Here is a 15,065-nt window from a genome sequence, read left to right on the forward strand (position 1 = left end):
TTTAAAGATTTAGAAGTTTAAATTTACATTTGATTGAAAAGTTACACGTAGTTGGCAGGATTTGAACCTGCGCGGGGAACCCCCTATGGATTTCGAGTCCATCGCCTTAACCACTCAGCCACAACTACCTGACTAGCAGTTTACCGAAAACATTGAGAGCAGATATATTGTTTCAGATTTCTAGTTGGCAGAAAAAAACAATAGACTTTTTCTCATTTTGTTGCTATATTAATACTTAAACTTTGCAAAAAATAATAGCTAGTATAGACTCATGTAAGTGTCAAGGACATTTACTCTTAAGCTTAGTGAAACATAAATCAGAGTCTTAGAGCAACATTTTAAATGCACTGTTTATGTAAAATGCATTGCATGTTTCCTTGATATTTCATCAAATAGTTATTATTTAAGATGGATACAATTTTTCATTGGTGTCATTCTTTTTTTTATTTGGATTTTTTACAAATGACACTCTCCAATCCCATTATCAGTTCATTAGCATACATATTTCTGCAGATTTAAGTCCAGTTGGAAAGTATCTGCATGCATGTGTTGCCATAGAAAATATTTACATATAGTCTTATGCATGTTCTTATAAATACAGGAAAGTATTCATATTCTAAAAGTACCTGGTTTAGAAAGAAATCCATTGTGAAAAATGATGTTAATTATCTAAGATTTGTTCAATTCTTCAATAAAACATTCTTTGGATTTCTTCACCTTGATTGTATATTATGTTTGCAACAAGCTTTAAAAACTTCACATATCTGGCAGGATTTGATTTTGAATGGGTATACCCTAATGGAGAATGAGTTCATTACCTCAACCACGTGGCCAAAGTTACCTGAACAATGTCGACATAATAAACTACTGTTATAAAATAAAATAAATTATTCCTTGAAGTGGAGGTAACGTGTTACAATATTTCCTTAAAGGCTGTAACATTAAATGCAATTTTGGAAAATACAGCACCTACTGTAGTTGAGGTTTATGTAAAATGAAGTTATAATGATTTATAAGCTAGTCTTTCCATGTGATTGAAAAGCAACACGTAGTGGAGTTATATGGAAAAGTAAGTTTTAATGATTTAGAAGTTTAAATTTACATTTGATTGAAAGTTACACGTAGTTGGCAGGATTTGAACCTGCGCCAGGAAACCCCAATGGATTTCGAGTCCATCGCCTTAACCACTCGGCCACAACTACCTGACTAGCAATTTACTGAAAACATTGAGAGCAGATATATTGTTTCAGATTTCTAGTTGGCAGAAAAAAACAATAGACTTTTTCTCATTTTGTTTTTATATTAACCCCTTCCCGACAATTGACGTACATTTACGTCATGGTCGGGAAGTACTTCCCGACACATGGCGTAAATGTACGTCATGGCATTTAACTGTCACCGCGTCTATAGACGCGGTGACAGTTTCAACATGTCTGCTGTCCCTGACAGCAGACATGTCCGTGCATGCCCAGGGGGGGCTGCGATGCCGCCCCCCCGTCGGCGATCGCTGTGATTGGCTGTTCAGTGTGAACAGCCAATTACAGCGTTTTCTGTGTCACCGGCGAATAACGTTCGCCGGTGACACGCGATCGGAGGTGATTGGTGCTGTAAAGTACAGCACCAATCACCGCGGGGTGTAAGGGTGACACTGGTGTCACCCCACCTCACCCCGCCCGCCCCCAAAGGCCGTGATTGGTCCGTCGGACCGACGGACCAATCACAGCCATGGAGGGGGGTTTAAACTAACGGTGACTGCACTGCAGACGCCATTCCGGTCTGGAATTGCGTGCAGTGCGGTCACCGTGCCTAGCTGCCGCGATATACTGACCAGAACCTTGCAAAATACTTACCTGATCCTTGCAAATATCTTGCCTGCTTCATCACTGCTTGTAGTGTGCTGGATGCTTCCTGGATCCTGTTACTTGTGACTTCCTGTGTTGTGTACTTGTGCTGCTGCAGTGTAATAGCGTTAGTTAGATAGAGAGAGATAGAGAGAGATAGTGTCAGAGAGTGCTATATTTTGTGCTGCTGCAGTGTGATATAGTTATAGAGAGAGATAGAGAGAGATAGAGAGAGATAGAGAGAGATAGAGAGAGATAGAGAGAGAGAGATAGAGAGGCCTAGTGACAGAGAGTGCTATATTTTGTGCTGCTGCAGTGTGATAGTTATAGATAGAGAGATAGAGAGAGATAGAGAGAGATAGAGAGAGAGAGATAGAGATAGTGACAGATTGTGCTATATATTTTTTATATTTTTTATATAACTGACTGCTGCCCCCCCCTTTTGTGCTGATCAGTATAAATTAACTGATCAGCAACTTTTTGGGGGCGCAGGTTTTTTTTTATATATATATATACCTGTCACTGCTGCTGCTGCAGTGTCATAGAGTGTTAGATAGTGAGAGATAGAGAGATAGAGAGAGATAGTGACAGAGAGTGATAGAGAGTGCTAAATTTTGTGTCTGCTGCCCCCGCCTTTTGTGCTGATCACTATATCTGAGGTGATCAGCAACTTTTTGGGGGTGCAGAGGTTTTTTTTTTTTATATATACCTGCCAGTTGCACTGTCAGTTGCACCAAAGGTTGTGCACCTGCTGCCCCTCACTGGTAATCAGTGTCGCATCACTGATCACCTTTTTTTTTTTTTTGTGTGCTGTGGGGTCTTTTTTTAATTTTTTTTTTACACACACTGTGATTTTGTGGGTGTCCTGTGGCCGCTGTGCGCTGATCAGTGACGTACATCACTGATCATCTTTTTCGGCACAGGGTTGATCTATTTTTTTTTTTTTTTTTGATCAAATTTCTGTTGCCTTTGAGCGCTGTTCAGTGACGGACGTTACTGACCAACATCTGTGCTCAATTTTTGGCGCAGGACCTTTTTTTTTTTTTTTTTTAACCCCTTCAATTTTTTTTTTTTTTAACCCCTTCATTTTTTTTTTTTGTATAAAGTATTTTTTTTTTCTGCACTACATACACACTACACACTACATACCCCCCTGGTTGAAATAAAGTTTGTACCCCCCCCTACACTATACACGTGTTGAAACATTTCACTACCAGTAACACAAAAATAAAAATGTCATCCCAAATGTCATCCCAAATGTCATCCCAAATGTCATCCCAGTCATCCAGAAGAATGTATTCAGTGGAGGAGGCATATGCCATGCTTGCTTCTGACTCTGACACAGCCAGTGATGCAAGCGGGGAATTTGAAGGATTCGCCTTAAGCTCCTCTTCCTCCTCTGCTGATGAGGGACCCCCTCAAAGACGCCCCCGTAGAGCAGCTGAGACCCCCCCCCCAATAATTGATCTCGTATGGACCCCACCACCAGACAATTTTGAGCCCCAGGTTCCTGAGTTTTTGGCCATGCCAGGAATCCAATTTGATTCCACAGGTCTCAGAGAAATTGACTTTTTCAAATTATTTTTCTCTGATGATTTTATAAATTTAATGGTGGACCAAACTAATTTATATGCCCAGCAGTTTATTGCTCAAAACCCCACGTCATCATTTGCTAGGTGGACCCCTGTAGATGCAGTAGAGATGATGACGTTTTGGGGTCTGGTGTTTCATATGGGCATAGTAAAAAAGCCAGAAATTAGGCAATATTGGAGTACAGATGTTCTGTACAGCACCCCATTTTACTGTATGGCCATGCCCCGGGCTCGATTTGAGACGATCCTTAAATTTTTGCATTACAACGATAATGCACAGTGCCCACCCAGAGATGATCCCACCTTTGACCGGCTATTCAAAGTCAGGCCGGTCATTGATCATTTCAGTGCCAAATTTGAAGACATGTACATCCCAGATAAATTCATTTGCATAGACGAGTCCCTTATACATTTTAAAGGAAGGGTTAAATTCCGCCAGTACCTTCCCAGTAAGAGGGCAAGGTATGGCATAAAAATGTATAAGCTGTGTGAAAGCACCTCAGGGTACACTCACAGGTTTAGGGTATATGAAGGGAAGGATTCAAGAATTGAACCGCCAGAATGCCCCCCCTCCCTCGTAGGTGTTAGTGGAAAAATTGTCTGGGATTTAGTGCACCCCTTCCTGGATAAAGGTTATCACCTCTATGTGGATAACTTTTACACCAGCATCCCCCTGTTTAAGGCCCTTGGTTCAAGAGGTACAGCAGCTTGCGGTACTGTGCGCAAGAACCAAAGAGGCCTCCCAAAAACGCACATTGCCCAAGTAATGAGAAGGGGTGAAAGCAGGGGAATATGCACCGAAAATATGTTGTTGGTCAAATATAAGGACAAGAGGGATGTCCTTATACTGACAACAATTCACGGAGACAGTACCACCTCCGTCCCTGTACGAGGTACCAGTACCCACACCTCAAAACCTAATTGTATCCTGGATTACAATAGGTACATGGGCGGAGTGGATCTTTCAGATCAGGTACTGAAGCTGTACAGTGCCCTGCGGAAAACAAAAATCTGGTACAAGAAGCTGGCCGTGTATATCATCCAGATGGCACTGTATAACGCTTACATGCTATTCCGTTCTACCGGCCAGAGGGGGACATTTATGTACTTTCAAGAGGAAGTCATAAAGGGCCTAATATTTGGGAACCAGCAGGCAGAGGGCCCCAGTACTTCTAGTACTGGCCCCCGTATTGTACCAGGGCAGCATTTTCCTGATGAAATCCCCTCCACTGGAAAAAAGGGCAGGACACAAAAAAGGTGCAAAGTTTGCTATAAAAAGGGAATAAGAAAGCAAACTATTTTCCAGTGTGACACTTGCCCCGACAAACCCGGCCTATGTATAAAGGAGTGTTTTAAAATATACCACACATCTATGGATTATTAGGTTCATAATTTCACCGTGCTTCGGGGGTCTTGCTAATGCCACATAGCACCCACCATTCATTCCACCAGAATCTGAGCCGCAAAATCCAAAAATCACTCCTTCCCTTCTGAGTCCTGCCATGCACCCAACTGGTATTTTTTGGTCACATGTGAGGCATTGCCGTACTCGGGAGAAATTGGGGCACAGATTTTGGGGTGCTTTTTCTCCTTCATACCTTCTGAAAATGACAAATTTTGAGCCAGAACTGCATTTTTGTGTAAAAAAATGTAATTTTTCATTTTCACTGCCCACTTGTATCAAAATTGGTGAAACCCCTGGGGGTTTGAAATGTACACTATACCCCTAGATGAATTCCCTGAGGGGTGTAGTTTGCAAAATGGGGTCACTTGTGGGGGGGTTCCACTGTATTGGTGCTTTGGGGGTCTTGCTAATGCGACATAGCACCCACCATCATTCCACCAGAATTTGTGCTGCAAAATCCAAATATCACTCCTTCCCTTCTGAGTCCTGCCACTTTTTGGTCACACATGAGGCATTGCCGTACTCGGGAGAAATTGGGGCACAGATTTTGGGGTGCTTTGTCTCCTTCATTCCTTCTGAAAATGAAAAATTTTGAGCCAGAACTGCATTTTTGTGTAAAAAAATGTAATTTTTCATTTTCACTGCCCACTTGTATCAAAATTGGTGAAACCCCTGGGGGTTTGAAATGTACACTATACCCCTAGATGAATTCCCTGAGGGGTGTAGTTTGCAAAATGGGGTCACTTGTGGGGGGGTTCCACTGTATTGGTGCTTTGGGGGTCTTGCTAATGCGACATAGCACCCACCATCATTCCACCAGAATTTGTGCTGCAAAATCCAAATATCACTCCTTCCCTTCTGAGTCCTGCCACTTTTTGGTCACACATGAGGCATTTCCGTACTCGGGAGAAATTGGGGCACAGATTTTGGGGTGCTTTGTCTCCTTCATTCCTTCTGAAAATGAAAAATTTTGAGCCAGAACTGCATTTTTGTGTAAAAAAATGTAATTTTTCATTTTCACTGCCCACTTGTATCAAAATTGGTGAAACCCCTGGGGGTTTGAAATGTACACTATACCCCTAGATGAATTCCCTGAGGGGTGTACTTTGCAAAATGGGGTGACTTGTGGGGGGGTTCCACTGTATTGGTGCAACATAGCACCCACCATTCATTCCACCAAAATCTGTGCTGCAAAATCCAAAAATCACTCCTTCCCTTCTGAGTTCTGCCATGCACCCAACTGGTATTTTTTGGTCACATGTGAGGCATTGCCGTACTCGGGAGAAATTGGGGCACAGATTTTGGGGTGCTTTTTCTCCTTCATACCTTCTGAAAATGAAAAATTTTGAGCCAGAACTGCATTTTTGTGTAAAAAAATGTAATTTTTCATTTTCACTGCCCACTTGTATCAAAATTGGTGAAACCCCTGGGGGTTTGAAATGTACACTATACCCCTAGATGAATTCCCTGAGGGGTGTAGTTTGCAAAATGGGGTCACTTGTGGGGGGTTCCACTGTATTGGTGCTTGGGGGGTCTTGCTAATGCGACATAGCACCCACCAAAATTCCACCAGAATCTGAGCTGCAAAATCCAAAAATCACTCCTTCCCTTCTGAGTCCTGCCATGCACCCAAATGGTATTTTTTGGTCACATGTGAGGCATTGCCGAACTCGGGAGAAATTGGGGCACAGATTTTGGGGTGCTTTTTCTCCTTCATACCTTCTGAAAATGAAAAATTTTGAGCCAGAACTGCATTTTTGTGTAAAAAATGTAATTTTTCATTTTCACTGCCCACTTGTATCAAAATTGGTGAAACCCCTGGGGGTTTGAAATGTACACTATACCCCTAGATGAATTCCCTGAGGGGTGTAGTTTGCAAAATGGGGTCACTTGTGGGGGGGTTCCACTGTATTGGTGCTTGGGGGGTCTTGCTAATGCGACATAGCACCCACCAAAATTCCACCAGAATCTGAGCTGCAAAATCCAAAAATCACTCCTTCCCTTCTGAGTCCTGCCATGCACCCAACTTGTATTTATTGGTCACATGTGAGGCATTGCCGTACTCGGGAGAAATTGGGGCACATATTTTGGGGTGCTTTTTCTCCTTCATACCTTCTGAAAATGAAAAATTTTGAGCCAGAACTGCATTTTTGTGTAAAAAAATTTAATTTTTCATTTTCACTGCCCACTTGTATCAAAATTGGTGAAACCCCTGGGGGTTTGAAATGTACACTATACGCCTAGATGAATTCCCTGAGGGGTGTACTTTGCAAAATGGGGTGACTTGTGGGGGGGTTCCACTGTATTGGTGCAACATAGCACCCACCATTCATTCCACCAAAATCTGTGCTGCAAAATCCAAAAATCACTCCTTCCCTTCTGAGTCCTGCCATGCACCCAACTGGTATTTTTTGGTCACATGTGAGGCATTGCCGTACTCGGGAGAAATTGGGGCACAGATTTTTGGGGTGCTTTTTCTCCTTCATACCTTCTGAAAATGAAAAATTTTGAGCCAGAACTGCATTTTTGTGTAAAAAAATGTAATTTTTCATTTTCACTGCCCACTTGTATCAAAATTGGTGAAACCCCTGGGGGTTTGAAATGTACACTATACCCCTAGATGAATTCCCTGAGGAGTGTAGTTTGCAAAATGGGGTCACTTGTGGGGGGGTTCCACTGTATTGGTGCTTGGGGGGTCTTGCTAATGCGACATAGCACCCACCAAAATTCCACCAGAATCTGAGCTGCAAAATCCAAAAATCACTCCTTCCCTTCTGAGTCCTGCCATGCACCCAAATGGTATTTTTTGGTCACATGTGAGGCATTGCCGTACTCGGGAGAAATTGGGGCACAGATTTTGGGGTGCTTTTTCGGTACTTGTGAGTTATCTGGACGCCCGATTTTTTGATTGTATGCCTTAAGTTAAGGCATACAATCAGATGCGATGCGATGCGATATCGCATCGCATCGCATCGCATGCGACCATCGGATGCGATGACCCGATTTTTCCATAGGAATCAATGTTAAAATGATTCCTATGGAAAAAGGGGTCCTTTTTATACCCCTACTATCCAAGTGGGCATGGAGTTGGATATAAACCTGTGGCGAGCGTAGCGAGCCACCGAGCCCGAAGCGTGGCGAGCGAAGCGAGCCCCGCGAGGGGACGGTATTCCGTGTCCCCTCGCGGGGCTCGCTACGCTCGCCACGCTTCGGGCTCGGTGGCTCGCTACGCTCGCCACAGGTTTATATCCAACTCCATGCCCACTTGGATAGTAGGGGTATGAAAAGGACCCCTTTTTCCCATTGAATTCCATGTTAAAATGGACTCAGTCCATTTTAACATTGATTCCTATGGAAAAATCGGGTCATCGCATCGCATCGCATCCGATGGTCGCATGCGATGCGATGCGATGTGCCCGATCCGACCCGATTTAGAAATCGGGCGTCCGGATAACTCACAAGTACCGCTTTTTCTCCTTCATACCTTCTGAAAATGAAAAATTTTGAGCCAGAACTGCATTTTTGTGTAAAAAATGTAATTTTTCATTTTCACTGCCCACTTGTATCAAAATTGGTGAAACCCCTGGGGGTTTGAAATGTACACTATACCCCTAGATGAATTCCCTGAGGGGTGTAGTTTGCAAAATGGGGTCACTTGTGGGGGGGTTCCACTGTATTGGTGCTTGGGGGGTCTTGCTAATGCGACATAGCACCCACCAAAATTCAACCAGAATCTGAGCTGCAAAATCCAAAAATCACTCCTTCCCTTCTGAGTCCTGCCATGCACCCAACTGGTATTTTTTGGTCACATGTGAGGCATTGCCGTACTCGGGAGAAATTGGGGCACATATTTTGGGGTACTTTTTCTCCTTCATACCTTCTGAAAATGAAAAATTTTGAGCCAGAACTGCATTTTTGTGTAAAAAAATGTAATTTTTCATTTTCACTGCCCACTTGTATCAAAATTGGTGAAACCCCTGGGGGTTTGAAATGTACACTATACCCCTAGATGAATTCCCTGAGGGGTGTACTTTGCAAAATGGGGTGACTTGTGGGGGGGTTCCACTGTATTGGTGCAACATAGCACCCACCATTCATTCCACCAAAATCTGTGCTGCAAAATCCAAAAATCACTCCTTCCCTTCTGAGTCCTTCCATGCACCCAACTGGTATTTTTTGGTCACATGTGAGGCATTGCCGTACTTGGGAGAAATTGGGGCACAGATTTTGGGGTGCTTTTTCTCCTTCATATCTTCTGAAAATGAAAAATTTTGAGCCAGAACTGCATTTTTGTGTAAAAAAATGTAATTTTTCATTTTCACTGCCCACTTGTATCAAAATTGGTGAAACCCCTGGGGGTTTGAAATGTACACTATACCCCTAGATGAATTCCCTGAGGGGTGTAGTTTGCAAAATGGGGTCACTTGTGGGGGGGTTCCACTGTATTGGTGCTTGGGGGGTCTTGCTAATGCGACATAGCACCCACCAAAATTCCACCAGAATCTGAGCTGCAAAATCCAAAAATCACTCCTTCCCTTCTGAGTCCTGCCATGCACCCAAATGGTATTTTTTGGTCACATGTGAGGCATTGCCGTACTCGGGAGAAATTGGGGCACAGATTTTGGGGTGCTTTGTCTCCTTCATACCTTCTGAAAATGACATATTTGGAGCCAGAACTGCATTTTTGTGTAAAAAAAATAATTTTTCATTTTCACTGCCCAGTTGTACCACAATTGGTGAAACCCCTGGGGGTTTGAAATGTACACTATACCCCTAGATGAATTCCCTGAGGGGTGTAGTTTGCAAAATGGAGTCACTTGTGGGGGGGTTCCTAACTTTTAGCATCTTATGGTGCCTAGAAACCTACATGGTGCCTAAAAAATAATCTCATAAAAAGGAGGCTCCAAAATCAAGTAGGTGCTCCTTCTATTATGAAGCCTGTGGTTTGGTCAACGTGCACACTAGGGCCACATATAGGATATTTATGAAAACAAAAGAATTGGGGGAATCAATTTTTAGTCACATTTCTCTAGTAAAATGTACTGTGTTCCTTAGAAAAATGTATTAAAATTGCAAATCTGCAAAAAAAATGAAATTTTGAAATTTCACCTACACTTTGTTTTAATTCCTGTGAAACACCTAAAGGGTTAACAAACTTCCAAAATGCTGTTTTGAATACTGTGAGGGGTGCAGTTTTTGAAATGGTATCATTTATGGGGGTGTCTCACATACAAGTCCCTCAAAGTCACATCAGAACTGAACTGGTCCCTAAAAAAAATCAGTGTTTGAAATTTTCTTGAAAATTTAAAAATTTGCTATTCATATTGTAAGCCTCCTAGTGTCCAAAAAAATTAAAAGGAAGTTGAAATAATGATGTCAACATAAAGTAGACATATGGTCTATGTTAGTTATTAACTATTTTGAGTGGTATGATTATTTGTCTCACAAGCAGAAAATTTAACATTTTGCAAATTGCTAAATTTTCCATTTTTTTACGACATTTTGGTATTTTTCACAAAAAAACACAGACTGTATCGACCCAAATTTACCACTAATTTGAAGTACAATGTGTCACGAAAAAACAATCTCAAAATCACTGGGATAAGTAAAAGCAAAAAAAAGTTATCCCCACTTAAGTGATACCTGTCAGATTTGAAAAAAAGGGCTCTGTCAGGAAGGCAAAAACTGGCTCTGTCAGGAAGGGGTTAATACTTAAACTTTGCAAAAAATAATAGCTAGTATAGACTCATGTAAGTGTCAAGGACATTTACTCTTAAGCTTAGTGAAACATAAATCAGAGTCTTAGAGCAACATTTTAAATGCACTGTTTATGTAAAATGCATTGCATGTTTCCTTGATATTTCATCAAATAGTTATTATTTAAGATGGATACAATTTTTCATTGGTGTCATTCTTTTTTTTATTTGGATTTTTTACAAATGACACTCTCCAATCCCATTATCAGTTCATTAGCATACATATTTCTGCAGATTTAAGTCCAGTTGGAAAGTATCTGCATGCATGTGTTGCCATAGAAAATATTTACATATAGTCTTATGCATGTTCTTATAAATACAGGAAAGTATTCATATTCTAAAAGTACCTGGTTTAGAAAGAAATCCATGGTAAAAAATGATGTTGATTATCTAAGATTTGTTCAATTCTTCAATAAAACATTCTTTGGATTTCTTCACCTTGATTGTATATTATGTTTGCAACAAGCTTTAAAAACTTCACATATCTGGCAGGATTTGATTTTGAATGGGTATACCCTAATGGAGAATGAGTTCATTACCTCAACCACGTGGCCAAAGTTACCTGAACAATGTCGACATAATAAACTACTGTTATAAAATAAAATAAATTATTCCTTGAAGTGGAGGTAACGTGTTACAATATTTCCTTAAAGGCTGTAACATTAAATGCAATTTTGGAAAATACAGCACCTACTGTAGTTGAGGTTTATGTAAAATGAAGTTATAATGATTTATAAGCTAGTCTTTCCATGTGATTGAAAAGCAACACGTAGTGGAGTTATATGGAAAAGTAAGTTTTAATAATTTAGAAGTTTAAATTTACATTTGATTGAAAGTTACACATAGTTGGCAGGATTTGAACCTGCGTCGGGAACCCCCAATGGATTTCGAGTCCATCGCCTTAACCACTCGGCCACAACTACCTGACTAGCAATTTACTGAAAACATTGAGAGCAGATATATTGTTTCAGATTTCTAGTTGGCAGAAAAAAACAATAGACTTTTTCTCATTTTGTTTTTATATTAATACTTAAACTTTGCAAAAAATAATAGCTAGTATAGACTCATGTAAGTGTCAAGGACATTTACTCTTAAGCTTAGTGAAACATAAATCAGAGTCTTAGAGCAACATTTTAAATGCACTGTTTATGTAAAATGCATTGCATGTTTCCTTGATATTTCATCAAATAGTTATTATTTAAGATGGATACAATTTTTCATTGGTGTCATTCTTTTTTTTATTTGGATTTTTTACAAATGACACTCTCCAATCCCATTATCAGTTCATTAGCATACATATTTCTGCAGATTTAAGTCCAGTTGGAAAGTATCTGCATGCATGTGTTGCCATAGAAAATATTTACATATAGTCTTATGCATGTTCTTATAAATACAGGAAAGTATTCATATTCTAAAAGTACCTGGTTTAGAAAGAAATCCATGGTAAAAAATGATGTTGATTATCTAAGATTTGTTCAATTCTTCAATAAAACATTCTTTGGATTTCTTCACCTTGATTGTATATTATGTTTGCAACAAGCTTTAAAAACTTCACATATCTGGCAGGATTTGATTTTGAATGGGTATACCCTAATGGAGAATGAGTTCATTACCTCAACCACGTGGCCAAAGTTACCTGAACAATGTCGACATAATAAACTACTGTTATAAAATAAAATAAATTATTTCTTGAAGTGGAGGTAACGTGTTACAATATTTCCTTAAAGGCTGTAACATTAAATGCAATTTTGGAAAATACAGCACCTACTGTAGTTGAGGTTTATGTAAAATGAAGTTATAATGATTTATAAGCTAGTCTTTCCATGTGATTGAAAAGCAACACGTAGTGGAGTTATATGGAAAAGAAAGTTTTAATAATTTAGAAGTTTAAATTTACAATTGATTGAAAGTTACACATAGTTGGCAGGATTTGAACCTGCGTCGGGAACCCCCAATGGATTTCGAGTCCATCGCCTTAACCACTCGGCCACAACTACCTGACTAGCAATTTACTGAAAACATTGAGAGCAGATATATTGTTTCAGATTTCTAGTTGGCAGAAAAAAACAATAGACTTTTTCTCATTTTGTTTTTATATTAATACTTAAACTTTGCAAAAAATAATAGCTAGTATAGACTCATGTAAGTGTCAAGGACATTTACTCTTAAGCTTAGTGAAACATAAATCAGAGTCTTAGAGCAACATTTTAAATGCACTGTTTATGTAAAATGCATTGCATGTTTCCTTGATATTTCATCAAATAGTTATTATTTAAGATGGATACAATTTTTCATTGGTGTCATTCTTTTTTTTATTTGGATTTTTTACAAATGACACTCTCCAATCCCATTATCAGTTCATTAGCATACATATTTCTGCAGATTTAAGTCCAGTTGGAAAGTATCTGCATGCATGTGTTGCCATAGAAAATATTTACATATAGTCTTATGCATGTTCTTATAAATACAGGAAAGTATTCATATTCTAAAAGTACCTGGTTTAGAAAGAAATCCATTGTGAAAAATGATGTTGATTATCTAAGATTTGTTCAATTCTTCAATAAAACATTCTTTGGATTTCTTCACCTTGATTGTATATTATGTTTGCAACAAGCTTTAAAAACTTCACATATCTGGCAGGATTTGATTTTGAATGGGTATACCCTAATGGAGAATGAGTTCATTACCTCAACCACGTGGCCAAAGTTACCTGAACAATGTCGACATAATAAACTACTGTTATAAAATAAAATAAATTATTCCTTGAAGTGGAGGTAACGTGTTACAATATTTCCTTAAAGGCTGTAACATTAAATGCAATTTTGGAAAATACAGCACCTACTGTAGTTGAGGTTTATGTAAAATGAAGTTATAATGATTTATAAGCTAGTCTTTCCATGTGATTGAAAAGCAACACGTAGTGGAGTTATATGGAAAAGTAAGTTTTAATAATTTAGAAGTTTAAATTTACATTTGATTGAAAGTTACACATAGTTGGCAGGATTTGAACCTGCGTCGGGAACCCCCAATGGATTTCGAGTCCATCGCCTTAACCACTCGGCCACAACTACCTGACTAGCAATTTACTGAAAACATTGAGAGCAGATATATTGTTTCAGATTTCTAGTTGGCAGAAAAAAACAATAGACTTTTTCTCATTTTGTTTTTATATTAATACTTAAACTTTGCAAAAAATAATAGCTAGTATAGACTCATGTAAGTGTCAAGGACATTTACTCTTAAGCTTAGTGAAACATAAATCAGAGTCTTAGAGCAACATTTTAAATGCACTGTTTATGTAAAATGCATTGCATGTTTCCTTGATATTTCATCAAATAGTTATTATTTAAGATGGATACAATTTTTCATTGGTGTCATTCTTTTTTTTATTTGGATTTTTTACAAATGACACTCTCCAATCCCATTATCAGTTCATTAGCATACATATTTCTGCAGATTTAAGTCCAGTTGGAAAGTATCTGCATGCATGTGTTGCCATAGAAAATATTTACATATAGTCTTATGCATGTTCTTATAAATACAGGAAAGTATTCATATTCTAAAAGTACCTGGTTTAGAAAGAAATCCATGGTAAAAAATGATGTTGATTATCTAAGATTTGTTCAATTCTTCAATAAAACATTCTTTGGATTTCTTCACCTTGATTGTATATTATGTTTGCAACAAGCTTTAAAAACTTCACATATCTGGCAGGATTTGATTTTGAATGGGTATACCCTAATGGAGAATGAGTTCATTACCTCAACCACGTGGCCAAAGTTACCTGAACAATGTCGACATAATAAACTACTGTTATAAAATAAAATAAATTATTTCTTGAAGTGGAGGTAACGTGTTACAATATTTCCTTAAAGGCTGTAACATTAAATGCAATTTTGGAAAATACAGCACCTACTGTAGTTGAGGTTTATGTAAAATGAAGTTATAATGATTTATAAGCTAGTCTTTCCATGTGATTGAAAAGCAACACGTAGTGGAGTTATATGGAAAAGTAAGTTTTAATAATTTAGAAGTTTCAATTTACATTTGATTGAAAGTTACACATAGTTGGCAGGATTTGAACCTGCGTCGGGAACCCCCAATGGATTTCGAGTCCATCGCCTTAACCACTCGGCCACAACTACCTGACTAGCAATTTACTGAAAACATTGAGAGCAGATATATTGTTTCAGATTTCTAGTTGGCAGAAAAAAACAATAGACTTTTTCTCATTTTGTTTTTATATTAATACTTAAACTTTGCAAAAAATAATAGCTAGTATAGACTCATGTAAGTGTCAAGGACATTTACTCTTAAGCTTAGTGAAACATAAATCAGAGTCTTAGAGCAACATTTTAAATGCACTGTTTATGTAAAATGCATTGCATGTTTCCTTGATATTTCATCAAATAGTTATTATTTAAGATGGATACAATTTTTCATTGGTGTCATTCTTTTTTTTATTTGGATT

The 15,065-nt window shown here is 38.8% G+C and overlaps 6 non-coding genes across 6 annotated transcripts; all 6 read right to left on the bottom strand.

The window, feature by feature from the left end:
- Window positions 1–46: 46 nt before the first annotated feature.
- TRNAS-CGA (transfer RNA serine (anticodon CGA)) lies at window positions 47–128 on the bottom strand. Its single transcript has one exon. It is a non-coding gene; the product is annotated as a tRNA-Ser (tRNA).
- Window positions 129–1,120: 992 nt separating this feature from the next.
- TRNAS-CGA (transfer RNA serine (anticodon CGA)) lies at window positions 1,121–1,202 on the bottom strand. The gene has a single exon. It is a non-coding gene; the product is annotated as a tRNA-Ser (tRNA).
- A 10,233-nt stretch (window positions 1,203–11,435) lies between these two features.
- TRNAS-CGA (transfer RNA serine (anticodon CGA)) lies at window positions 11,436–11,517 on the bottom strand. The gene has a single exon. It is a non-coding gene; the product is annotated as a tRNA-Ser (tRNA).
- Window positions 11,518–12,509: 992 nt separating this feature from the next.
- TRNAS-CGA (transfer RNA serine (anticodon CGA)) lies at window positions 12,510–12,591 on the bottom strand. Its single transcript has one exon. It is a non-coding gene; the product is annotated as a tRNA-Ser (tRNA).
- Window positions 12,592–13,583: 992 nt separating this feature from the next.
- On the bottom strand, window positions 13,584–13,665 carry TRNAS-CGA (transfer RNA serine (anticodon CGA)). Its single transcript has one exon. It is a non-coding gene; the product is annotated as a tRNA-Ser (tRNA).
- Window positions 13,666–14,657: 992 nt separating this feature from the next.
- Window positions 14,658–14,739, bottom strand: TRNAS-CGA (transfer RNA serine (anticodon CGA)). The gene has a single exon. It is a non-coding gene; the product is annotated as a tRNA-Ser (tRNA).
- Window positions 14,740–15,065: the final 326 nt, after the last annotated feature.

The sequence above is a fragment of the Crinia signifera genome, chromosome 11 (assembly GCF_055691185.1).
Source record: "Crinia signifera chromosome 11, ASM5569118v1, whole genome shotgun sequence".
In the NCBI taxonomy this organism is placed as follows: Eukaryota; Metazoa; Chordata; class Amphibia; order Anura; family Myobatrachidae; genus Crinia; species Crinia signifera.